Below are 13,048 nucleotides of genomic sequence, written 5' to 3' on the forward strand. Positions count from 1 at the left end.
ACACTCTCCAACAGGTCCACATCTCTCCGGTACTGAGCACTCCACACCTGGACACAGTGCTCCAGGTCAGATCCCCTCCCTCGCCCTGCTGGCCACACTGCTTTTGATGCAGCCAAGGATACTGTTAGCTTTCAGGTCTGCAAGCGCAGATTGCTGGCTCATGCCAAACTTCCCATCCACCAGTACAGCCAGGTCTTTTTCTGCAAGGCTCCTCTTAATCCTTTCATCCCCTAGTTTCTATTGATAGTGGATGTGGCCTCCATCCAGGTGCACTACCTCGCATTTGGATTTGTTGAACATCATGAGGGTCACCTGGGTCCTCTGCTCAGCCAGCCTGTCATCCCTCTGGATGGCATCCCATCCCTCTGATGTGTCAACTGTACTCCATAACTTGGTGTCATCAGCAGACTTGCTGAGGGTGCACTCAACCCCACTGTCAATGTCATGTTGAAGATGATACTCTTTGATGAGCATCAGTTCCAGCACCAACCCCTGTGGGGACACCACTCATCACTTAGCTCCGTCCAGATACTGAGCCACTGATCACCATTTTTTGACTTGATCCTGCAGCCAGTTCTTTGTCCATTAAACAGTCATCCATCCTTATCTTTCCAATTTGGAGAGAAGGATCTTCGGTACCGTGTCAAAGGCCTTACTGAAGTCCAGATAGATCACATCAGAGCCTCTTCTCTGGTCCACTGATGCAGTTACACCATCATAAAAAGCCACCAGGTTGGTCAAGCAGGATTTGCCCTTGGTGAAGCTATGCTGGTTCTCCTGTATCACCTCCCTGCTTTCCATGTGCCTTAACATAGCTTCCAGGAGGAACCTGTTTTGAGGCAAAAAAGTTAAGTACCTCAGCCTTCTCCTTGTCTTTTGTTACCAGCCTTCCTGTGTCACTCACTGGGGAGGTATGCCCTCCTGGACCTTCCTTTTCTGGTTGAGGTATGTGTAGAAGCCTTTCTTGTTCTTCTTGGCATCCCTTGCCAAGCTTAGCTCAAGCTGGGCCTTGGCTTTCCTGATCTCATCCCTTCACAGCCTAGCAGCTTCATTACGCTCCTCCCATGGAACCTGTCCCTGTTTCTACTGCCTGTGCATTTTCTTCTTGCTCTCCAGTTTAACCAGCAGGTCCCAGTTCAGCCACACCAGTCTCTTGCCTTCCTTTCCTGACTTGCTACATCTGGGAGCTCTGTTTTGTTCCTTTGCTCATGAGGACAGTTTCCTAAGGTGCTGTGCTGACCAACTCCCTGAAGAGCTGGAAGCTAGCTTTCCTAAAATTTAGTGGTGATGTTGTTTATGAAAAAATAAGTAGTGTTCATCTCCACTCTGATAGGGCCTGCTAGAATTACAACAAAGTACAAGAGTGAGTTTTTCTCCAGAAAGGACCTCTGCAACATCTCCTGATAATCTGCTTAGCAGGAACACGAGCTGTTCCTTATTTGTCTGTACTATAAAAGCTGTGAATCACACCATACAGAGACTTTTTTTGCATGGATTTTTTAAGAATCTGGGACAAACCATACCTTCACTTCCAAAAGACAAAAGGAAATCAATAGTGGTCTTTGCTCTCCCTATAAAGTGTATTAAGGATTTTTCACTGCAGAAGAGATTGAAGATCTGCACCTCATCCTTTAAATTCTTTGGATCTCTCAGTATTGGCAAAAATAAATCTTTCTGTAAAATGAAAGCTCTTCACCAGAACTGAGGAAATCATTCAACGTACAATAATATGAGGCTTTCATTGCCTCCTCTGCTGCTCATGAAAAGAGTCTTTAAGTAACTCACATTTTTTCATCCTTCTAATTTTTCAGCCTACTTTTTCTCCTTACTCTTCCTAAGTTAGTCTGTTCTAAAGCATCCCACTGTATAAATCTAAGGACCAAACCTTTAGCTTGAGCTGTAATTCTTTAAATTATCCACACATGCACACGCACATGTTGCAACATATTCCCTCCCCTATGAAACTGCTCAGGCTTAACTCTCAAAACCAACTACTCAAGGAGCTCCAAATTCTGTCATTTCTGCAATTTCTGCCAGGGGTGACTGACGTGCACTTCATGGGTTCCCTGGCAGCTGGTCAGTGATCTCAACTGGCAGGTCTCCTCCACAACCACCCACACACATCAAAAAGGCAGAACCCCTCTTTGGGGATGACAGCAGAGAGCCCCGTAGGCAGGGATTGAGTGGTGGGCTCTGGATGGTTCTCTATTACAGGCTGGTTTGTAAGAGATGGCCACACACAAGCAAAGCTAAATATGTTGCTGTCACTCAGCCAAACCTGCTTTGCCTTCGAATCCAATTTCTTGTCTTTTTTTTTCAATTATTTTTTGTGCTTAATGCTTGGAATTAGCAGGAATGTTATAAACTAGAAAGTCCACAATTCATTTCCTCTCATTTGCTTGCATCTTAGCATTTTTTTAAAACAGCCAGACAGTACAAGTCTATTCATAATCTGTGCCTCAGAGAACACACAATTCAAATTTAAAAATGCACAAGACATAACAAGTGGGAGAGCCATAAAACAGGTAAGAATTACATTGACTGAAGGAGAAGTAAGATCAGTACCAAACAACCTCCAAGAGACTGCAGCAGTCAGGGGGGCTGAAGACAACATTTTCCCTCCTTTCTTTCACAACACCAACAATTGGACCAAAAAAATTGGACAAAAAAAAAAAAAGGAAAGAGTAAAAAAAAAAACTTAACAGTAACCACTGCCATCTCATTATAACCAAAATGTATTATTTTGGCAAGGAAAGCAGAAACTTAAATTTGCTCTAGAAGAGACCAAAAGGAGTATCAGAGTGAGGGGCAAGGAGAAGTATTTGTTCACAGACGTGTAGAGGAAAGGTGGTATTCTCAGCTTCAGCCAGATCACATCCAAGGAGATTGTGAGACATCCACAGTGTAGCCTTTGGAAGATAGAGATACACAGAAACTGGGAATGCACTGCATGTTGGAACCAAACAATGTTTTAGTTATTATCAACATAGTCATCTAGTTCTCCTGAAAACTTCCATCAGGTCTTTCAACAATAGAACATTCTTCAACAACTTATTCAAAATTCAGTTTAAACTCTGACAAGGACTAGTAAAAAGAAAATCTTTCTCCTCTTCTTCCTGGATGTAAGTCGCAGACTGGGAAATCTCTGCAGGCAAATGTGATGTCTTTATAGCAATCTCACAATTACCTGTAGAGATTCTACAATCTGGCATCTGCATACACAGTAATTATAAAGCATTCAGTTCTTCATTTTCCACACCTCTGCTGAGCTGAGCTGAATTGGATCCAAATCGCCCAAACAGCATGTAGCTGACTGTACACTTCTCTCTTCATAATTTTAATGAGTCAAAAGTTGAAAACAAAAGCATGAAAACTACATAAATGAACCTGCTGGACATTGAAAAGTACTGTTAACAACTGAACACTAATGGACAAATTTATTACAAGCCACGTTTGAACTGTGAGGGCTGAGTGCTCTGTTAGGGAGCTGCACCTACCGTTCAGTGAAGCTAAATCACAAGTGGGATTCCGTTGGTTCACACTGCATTGGATAAGTTCAGCTTTTCTAAAATGATGATGTTTTAAAGAGGTTTGGTTGATGAGTGGTCTAAACATCAAACTTTGTTACAGCTGCAGTAAGAAGACTCTTTGAAAGAAACATTTCTTTTTCAGACAAGAGAATATCTACCAATTCAGGCCATCATGAAAGGCAAAAGGAACTATTTTTTTTTTTTTCTGCTCTTGAAAAGCTCCTCAAATCTTATGCCATACCTATGCAAGTCTTACTTTCACCACTGGCAGAAAGGTGCTGGTGCTGTGAACTCCATGTGCAGCAACAGCAAAGGTGTGCAATTTTAGCAATACAGGACAAGTCGTGCAAACACAGCCTGTGAGAAGCTGACTGCATACGTACCTTGTCTGTGCTTCAGAGTTAGTACATCACCAAAAACAAAACGTGCCCAGCTCACCTCCCAAAGGCTGTAACCAGAATTTGTGCCTACATTTGTGAAGTATGTCACAACACAACCCTCTGTGACATCCATACCACCTGAACAAAACTTACAGAAAATCTGGGTAGAAGGACAGCTTGGCATAAATTGACATCACTGGAGATAGAGCTGTGCATGCAAAAAGCCAGAGGCTCGAAACAGAGAAATACTGACTCTGCACAACAGCCTTGCTTGGTTACTCCAAAAGTAATGCCTCCTATCTTTTTCCACAGAAACTACAATGCCCCAGAGCAGGTTACTTACTGTTGCTGTAGCCACTGCTGAAATGCACTACCTGTCCCTCACTGTGCTCACATCCACTGTTTGATCTCCATTGTTCAGCAAACATTGATGAATGTCACTGGTGCAATTTTTTCTGCACCAAGGAATTCAATCACACACCTTTGTTTCATATTTGTTTTCATGTCAGACACCATTCTGTCAGGCTTCCCCTCTGCTGCCATCTGTCACATGGCAACAAAATGGAACAGGATATTGGTGGGAAGGTTAAGTCTCTACTGCCATATCACCAACATCTGCCTCTGATGTCATGGGCCAACATCATAAAGTGGAAGGCATTACTTTCGGAGCAACCCTCATACAAGACTTTCCAGTTCCCCACACTTCCCAGAAAACCACTACTGCTCCAATAGTTATCACCTTTATTCTAGATCTGAATCAGAGGTGTGAGTTTTATCTATTCTTCTCAATCAAGTGCTAATTGACAAATGGTGAGGGCATGCATGTGCACCTACCATGATTACAGCTGATAACTGTGCATGCAGCCACAACAGGCATGTCAGCATTTGCAAAAATAAAATAAAAAATAATAATAATTAAAAAAAAAGAAAGTGGTGATATCCCACCATAATTCAAACAATGGCAAAGCTCCATTCATTTCAATATCATGACTGTTTCAACACAAGCCTGAAATATTAGTTCTGGGACTGGGGGCAGAGCTGAAGTTGGAACCAACACATTTTCCCCCATCAGACCTTTATAAATTATCCTTACTTTCATTAAAGCCAACTTGTTCTTTTCTACTACGTCCTGACAGACTGTTTTAATAAGCTATAAAATGTGCTGAGCAATAAAAACATCAGTTACCTTGTACAGTTTTAAAAAAAAATTATCTGACTATTCCACGCTATTATTTTACATCCATCTTCAATTATTCAGTCAGCACAGGCCCTGCAGAGATATCAGTATGGTGCCATACATTTCTCAAAATGCCACTGATGAATAATAAAGCCTGCCTATCCATTTAGATTTATAAAGAAAAGCATCAAAGAGAAGTTATGATGACAAATCCAACCCTGAGAAAGAAATCAAATTTTCATTCCAAGAACTGATACAAACCGATGCTAAAATCACTTAAGGCTCACCTAAAATTTTACTCCCTTGATTATTGGTAGATGAATTTTTGCTGCTGCTCTGAAAAAGAGGATCTTTTGATTCACCTTTTATATTTTGAGATGCTGACATCATTTTAAATACTTTTTGACATATTGCCAGAATTAAGTATGCTTTCACACCTCTGTTTTTAGAATGACGCCACTGTTTTAACTAAAATACCACACATGAAAGAGAAAAATAAATTTTTCTGCAAGTTTCAAGATCTTTTCACAAACCTGTAGCAGTTCTGTCAATGCCAAAAATGTACAGATTTTCTGGATAAAACCTGTGCCCGGTGATGTCAACACAAGGTCTTGCATTATACTCTGTGGGATCAGGATACCTCCAGAAGCTTTTCATCCTTATTCTAATCATCTGTTTACATCTACCTGTTTATTAGCAATTCTTCTTAAACATGACATAAATATTTGCCACTCATCAGAGCTAGTTTGAACCCATCACTCTGGAATAGTGGAATATTAAATACCACGTACCTGAATTTATTATTATTTTTTTTTTCAAATCTAAATCTAAATGGAAGATCTTGAACACATGCCACGGTGTGAACTGCTAACACAACTCCCTCCTGCAGCTGCAACAAGTCAACACAGTCACAATGGTGACTGACACCCATTACTACAGACCATTTTTCCTTCAAGGCTGCCCAGGTTGCAGAAACCAAACGCTATCTATTATTTCCTGATTCCTTTTCAAAGTGTCTGATTCCTTATTTTAGTACCATGTAGAACTGGAGCATCACCTACTAATTATCCAGTCCTAAACGTAGCAAAACCTTTGTTATGTCTGAACATTCCATTAGACATTTTCACTCCAAATTTATTTATGAAAAATATTGAGGCTTGATTGTTTGATCTTTCATCTGGAAGTTCTAAACTCTTTTAATCAGTCTTGCATTCATTTCATAATCTTATTATATCCACGTTAACAACAACAACAACAAAAACAATGTCAAAAGAACATGAAATTTGAGGAGCTGAGCAAAGAAGAATTAGGAAGTGCCAGAAACAAGGCTGTCTGTGTGTGAATACTCTCTACTTCTTGCACCTGCATTTGCAGTGCAAATGGATTGCATGCTCTAGAGCAAGATTGACATTCTTTTACCATAAGGTTTTTATGCACCGTTATAAAGTTAAAAGCATTCCCAATCTCTCAGAAGCTTGGAACACCTTTCCACTCATACAGCAGTTGGGAGGCAAAAAAGAGATCATGCATGTTTGCCCTTGGAAAGACGTTCAACCCCTTCAGGTACCTCCTGTATCTATTTACACCATACGATAATGCTTGCCTAAATTCCTACCTAGAAATGGTCTTCTGTTCCTTTCAAGTTCTACAAGCATATGCTTGGGTGCTTGTAGACAGCTTAAGTCCAAATGACTGTTACTGAGCAGCCCTCCACCACCACCAGATCATGACCTCAGTGCCTCCTCCAGATGACATTTGCACGTATGCTGAATGGCAGCAAGAAGAAAGTGTGCACTTGACCAAGCAAAAGAGGGGGAACAAGACTTGACTCCACATGGTCTTAACTTCATCACCACCAATGGAGAGCAGTCTAAGTAATGTAGAAGAAACACACAGAAACCAAATTCACATAGTTTTGTGTTTGGTAGCCACGCATAGAAAAATCAGCAGAGGTGATATGCCTCCTGGCTCCCGAGCCTACTCCCTCAGCCACAAGCTTTCCTCCACTTTCACAAATACACAAACAGATGAGAAAGTTTGCTCATGTCTGTATTTGTCTGGAGCTTTGTTCGGGACTTTATGTATCACCTGATGCCTTCTTTTGTCCAGCAAATACTGTTGAACTGGCTGAGCAAATATAATCAGACCACCTGCCAAGCCTGCCTCTGGTTCCAGTAGAAGGCTGATCTTGCTGAGAATTTTGTGAGTTGCTCCCCTGCCAGCATGCTCCAAGGCTGCACTATGCACGGGACTTCTCCCAGACAAAAGCAGCCGCTTTGCATCAGTGGTGGTACAGACTGTATTCCGGGGGCCTCCCGGGTTTAGCACACAAGCTAAGGAAAGCAGCTTGGCCCTGCAAGAACATCTGATCCAAACACAAACCCTGCTGCTACAGTATTGTTCTGCTGCAGCAAATGAGGATGAAACGTGGTGAATTACCTTGCTTATCATCTTCTGTAGGTGATCAGCTCCAGGAAGCAAGTTTATATTTTACTTCATCCTTCAGAAAACTTTCTTACGGCTTTTCTTTCGACATCTACTTTTTACAAGATCATCAAATGTCTCCACTATGTCCAACTTGTTCTTCTATCCTCATCCGTTCTGTGGCAGTTCCTGCATTTTATTTCTAAACATTTGTGATTCCAGTTACTAACGGTGTTCTTCAGACTTGCTGGCAAAACTCCATACTGACCAAACACAAAAGCAGGGTTTGGTTATAGCTCTCTGCACAGTAATTACAGCAATCGGTGCTACCCTGGCTTGGAAGCACTGATTGCTAGAATTACAGGAGCATAGACAGAGGTAAGTGCAAGGAGCTGAAGAAACATGCACATCATTGTTAGAGGTTTGACAGAAATGGGCTTTTGAGACAGTTCCCTGGAATGTATATTTTACTGTACTCCCTATTATACAAGAGAAGGCAACAAGCAGTGGCTGAACCAGAAAGAACAAGTTTGAGTTATGCTTGCTCAGTTTACACGCAGATTGGGGCATGCCAAATATCACCAAATAAACTAGATCTCACTTCAACAAGTGGAGTTGCTTAACAGCACCTCAGAAAAGATGCACAGAGACCCTAAATGCCTTAACGACAGATTTTCACAGTACCAGGTGCCGCCTGTGGAATTTTGCCATTTTTTTCCTGTGAAAGGCGCTCAGAGAAGAAACTCAGCTGACAAGAATCCACTTGCAGGCCTAACCTGAATGGCTGTGAATTGGCTTAATCTCAGCTGGCAACTGTGAGGAGTTAATAATTCTCACAGTGGTATCTGGGATTATGCTAAACACAGCAATTTCTTTGCTCTAATGGATTAATAGACCTGCATGGCACCTAAATTGCAGAACCAAGACATACTGCTGCAATGCACAAAATCCCAGCACACCATGCAAACAAGATTAACCTCGTGGCTCATTCAAACCATGCTGAACTCCAGACCCTGCCACGATGTCTCCTATCTTTCCCAGCTTTATTGCTGCAGCATCCAGCAGAGGAAGAATGATCACAGGTGTGAACTGGGTTAACACATTCAGCTGACATCATATCTCATTTCAGCACTGCCAAAAATGCTACTTGTAAAAATACCTTGTGAAAACATTGGTCTAGCACCAAACTGTATGGCAGATGATAACTTTTCTGTGTTTCACCCTTCACATCTGAGTTTTTTAGACAAAGTTCTGTATGCAAACTGTTCAGTTCCTCTCTGTCTTGTTTGTTGATCAGTGTTCCATCACAACCACTGTTCCCTCAATTTTCCATTACCCAAAACAACTGCAATCATTTTTTCCTGGGTTTCTGACCTCGGTAATGTGCCAACTCAAGCCAGTCAGGATTCTTGTAACATTTTTAAAATTGAAGTTCATGTGCTGAAGAGGAAGAAATGATAATCTATCACTTGAAGAAGCACAGCTATCGAATCTGTGTCTGTATTTTTGCTAAAGAAGAATTCATACAATGTTTAGAAAATGAAGAGTACGGTTAATTTATCTGGTTCTTCTTTATCTTTAAATGATGTTAAGCTAGAGATATAAGCAAATTTCAAAGGTGATTCCAGTTCAATCATATTAATTTAAGAAACCATCACAGTTTCATGATAATGCCATCACTGATTCTGGGTAGATATCAAAGATCATTAGTTAGCTAGCTATGAAGTAATCAAACACAAATCCTATTATGCTGAAGCATACATGCACCATTGTTGAAAGCAAAGTCTCTCCTTGCTCCCAAATGCCATTCACATGTTTTACTTAAGCTGTCAAACAAATATGCCAGCTCCTTAGCCACAATATCATTCTCTATATTGCACTGCTTGCAGTTTGAGCACTTAGAGTTCAAAGATGCAGAAATCAGTGCAAGACTACCATTAAGGTCAGATGGCTTTAGATCAGCCTATGGACCTATGGATACCCAGCAGAAAGGAGTATTATGCATAGCACATAAAATAGTTACATTAATTTTGCCACATCTTAATGGATGAAAACACTAGATGGCTGATTTTAGAGATGTTTTCCTAGGTTTTATTTACATGTTAAATTCTAGGGATCACCTGTAGTCTGCCAAAAAACTGTTCATGTCACATTAAGTATCAAAGGATCTTGATAAAGGATGACTCCCTCTGATATACAGAAGTTGGAGCTGAGCACCAAAAGGTATGAGAAGGGTTCTTTTTTGCCTTGCAAAATTTTAGAAGAAAACAGTTCTGAGATAAAAGTGATGAAGTGATTCTATTTCTATCTCAGTAATTGCTAACAGAAACATCTCTGCTGTAGAAGGGTAGAGTTTGTTCATTATGTTTATGTGCTGTTAGTTATCAATCTCATTAGTCACCAAATGTCACTGACATGGTCTGTTTTTCCCTGGCAAATTTTCTTTAAATTCCCCTGTTCACTGCAAGCTCTTTCCTTCCACACCCAAAGTCCAAGTTAATGAAAATATCCAGATCGCTGTGGGACACAGATTGCAGAGCATTTTAACAGACAGATATAATAGACTGCATGGCATTCGTGTCACAGAAGCAATAATTAAATTACCAACAGTAAGGCACATAGTAGATTAACTTTATTACATTTTAGGTCTGTACCAGAAATCCAAAACCAACTACTTTCAGAATCCTTGAGTGTACTCTTTCAAATACAGTGGATAGAAGCAAAAATATTGATGCCTGAGGGATTCTAATGACCAAATTCTGCTTATGCTGCATGTTACTTGCTCTCAATACAGTCAGATCAGCAAATAGACAGACATACCTGGCTCCTGAACATTCAGTGGAAATACCCAGGCTGGCTATCAAGAATCAGGTCTGAATACAGATTCTTCCTTTCAAATGTAGTGTTCTTTCCAGATCCAGAAAATGTGTGAGAAATAGGACAGTAGCATTGGCTTTGTAGTTCCTCTTGCCAAATGTTGCACACAAAAAGCTGATACATGCTGGCATTAGTTATAATGAATTTCTCATGAATTTCACAATTCAAACACTTACTGAATTTGCAGGCTCGCCCTGCTGAGAGCCTACATCATCTCATGCCTTTTGGTGAGACAGAACACTTGCTGACTTGCTGTCTTAAGCTGTCCATCCAAAAAACAACAGTTCTGAATAAATTAAAACTTGCAGAGGTATAAGGCTTGCTATCAGTACTATTTAATGCAATTGTTGGTAATATTTATTCTTAGTAATTCTTAGATAAACCATGACTGTGCTCAAAGAAAAATGGAATTTCCCTAAAAAACTGAGTCTTGCAATGAAGCAGTTTTCTTTTCTTCTTGTACACTGGCCTTGTTGAGCCTCAGCATTTGAAGACGAAAATTAAGAAAAAAGACATTAAACGAGGACACCACAACTGAAAAATATAGGATGTAACCAAAGTCAGTGCAGAGTTTTTGATGTCGCAGATACTGCATCAGGAACTGATTGGATAATAATCAGTCACCATCAGTTCCTAATGCATTGCCTTCAGCATCTAAACAAGCATCAGTGAGTTTCTGCACTTTAATAGCTGTAATATTGCAATGATTATGCATTTGCTAAATGCTTACTCACCAAAAGCCTGACAGCTCTCCCACAAAAGTTTAGGATTACCTTCAGATGGAAATATAAAGCCATCAGTGCTGCTCAGTGGCACACCTTGTTCCCTTCCAGATTATGGCAGTGCATTAGAACTGAACTGTGAGGAGAAAAAAAAAGAAGGAAAAGAAGACAAAGTTCTTGCCTGATTATTATCTCAACCATGGGTTTCTGATTTCTGATTTCTCTTCAGAAAGGATTTGCAAGACATACCTAAAACATTGACAGTGATAATGGCAGTACTCACTTTCATGGTGCCTTATCTCAAAGAACTGCAAAATTACTTACAGTATGTGTTGTATTACTGTAATACATGCACATAAAGACATGCATATGAATTTATACAAACATACATGCATTTGAGAATGGAAAACTATAGAGAGAGGAATCTTTTTTTCACTGATGAAACAGAGGCCTCACTGAACTGGAGCACGGCAAAGGGCAGCTTATTATGTTAATGTCCAACAACTCATTCAGGTAGTGAATGAGGCATATCCAATTTTAATAATGTATGACATCTGAGTAAGTAAAAGACCACTTATAAAACACACAGATATGACAGATCTTTCGGGCTCTGTGGGATTTTACATCTCCAAAGGTGATTTGAGCCTTGATTTAGATCCTAGCTGAAAGACACAGACCTCATCAACACAACTAATATCAGTTGTGCAATTTCTTAGCTATGTACTGGCTCAGAGGACAGCAACTGGGCCCCCCAGTACATCTGTGGATATGTTGGAGGTCTCGCATCTCTATTCTGAGCATATCTTAACCGATGTGAATTGTGATCATCAATCTACGGCATAAATCTGGATGAATTCAAGCAGGAAGGCGTACAGCCGGACATCACAACTATCAGTGAACGTATATACTCTGATTTATCAGAAAAATAACCCATCAAATCTTACCTGCACTCTGACAGAGAACACACCGCCTTCACAGTTCTCTGAGTGGAAAACGGATAGCTAAGAACTTAATTATGATACATCGGCCTCATCTGACATTGTTTTGTTCTTTGGTGTTATTCAGACCCAAAGCTAAAAAACTATAAATACAATCTCCTGGCTGTTTCCTCATGAGTTTTACCCATTTCTTCCACACAGAGATTAGCTTAGCCACAAACTTTGGATGAGAACACGGGTCTGGAACTCATCACCATCCCACAAATTGCAGGTTTTCTTAACCAAAGGTTTGTTTTATCATATTACATCGGTAGGAAACAAAATCCATATTCAAATCCTCAATCCAGAATCTATGCATTCGGAGAACGGAAGTGCTGGCACAGGTCCATTGGTTAAACCCTCAGAATTAACCAGCCCACTGAGAAAGCAATTTGCATAGCACAGAAGCATTCTGAGGGCGCCACTGTACATGCAGAGACATGGAGTGTTCTCTAAAAAGCAGGAAACATGGCTTGTGGCAAGAGTAATTTTAGAAGTAAGACAAGAAGCCTGAGTAAGCAGATGTTGTCTGCGAGGTCAGAAAGGTAAGTGCCAGTTTCACAACCCTACTGTTTATGCAGTGACACTGAACTTACTCCAGTCCCTCTGGGGCTCAACAGCACCTGTGCTGATTTGCATCCAAGATCAGACTGAACTGTGACCTACAACCTCCTACCTTCATACAGACCCCAAGCTCCTGCATGTGGGCATCTACGCAGTCTCCAATTGCCACTAAGATTGTGGTGGAACAGTTTGAAGGAAACCAGAGTGTTTCTTAGTCCTTTACTTCCTTTTCTGAGAAATCTAGACTCAGAAAGACTGGCTTTCCACATTTCTTTTTCATTTCCCTCTTGGTTAGCTTTTTTAAAACAACTATATTCAAGGGGAAGTATATAAAACATTTTTATTTATTATTTTATTTATTTTGAGTTTTTCTGGTGCCAAAAGTTTTAGAGGAGAG

The sequence above is a fragment of the Meleagris gallopavo genome, chromosome 2, assembly GCF_000146605.3.
Source record: "Meleagris gallopavo isolate NT-WF06-2002-E0010 breed Aviagen turkey brand Nicholas breeding stock chromosome 2, Turkey_5.1, whole genome shotgun sequence".
Taxonomy (NCBI): Eukaryota; Metazoa; Chordata; class Aves; order Galliformes; family Phasianidae; genus Meleagris; species Meleagris gallopavo.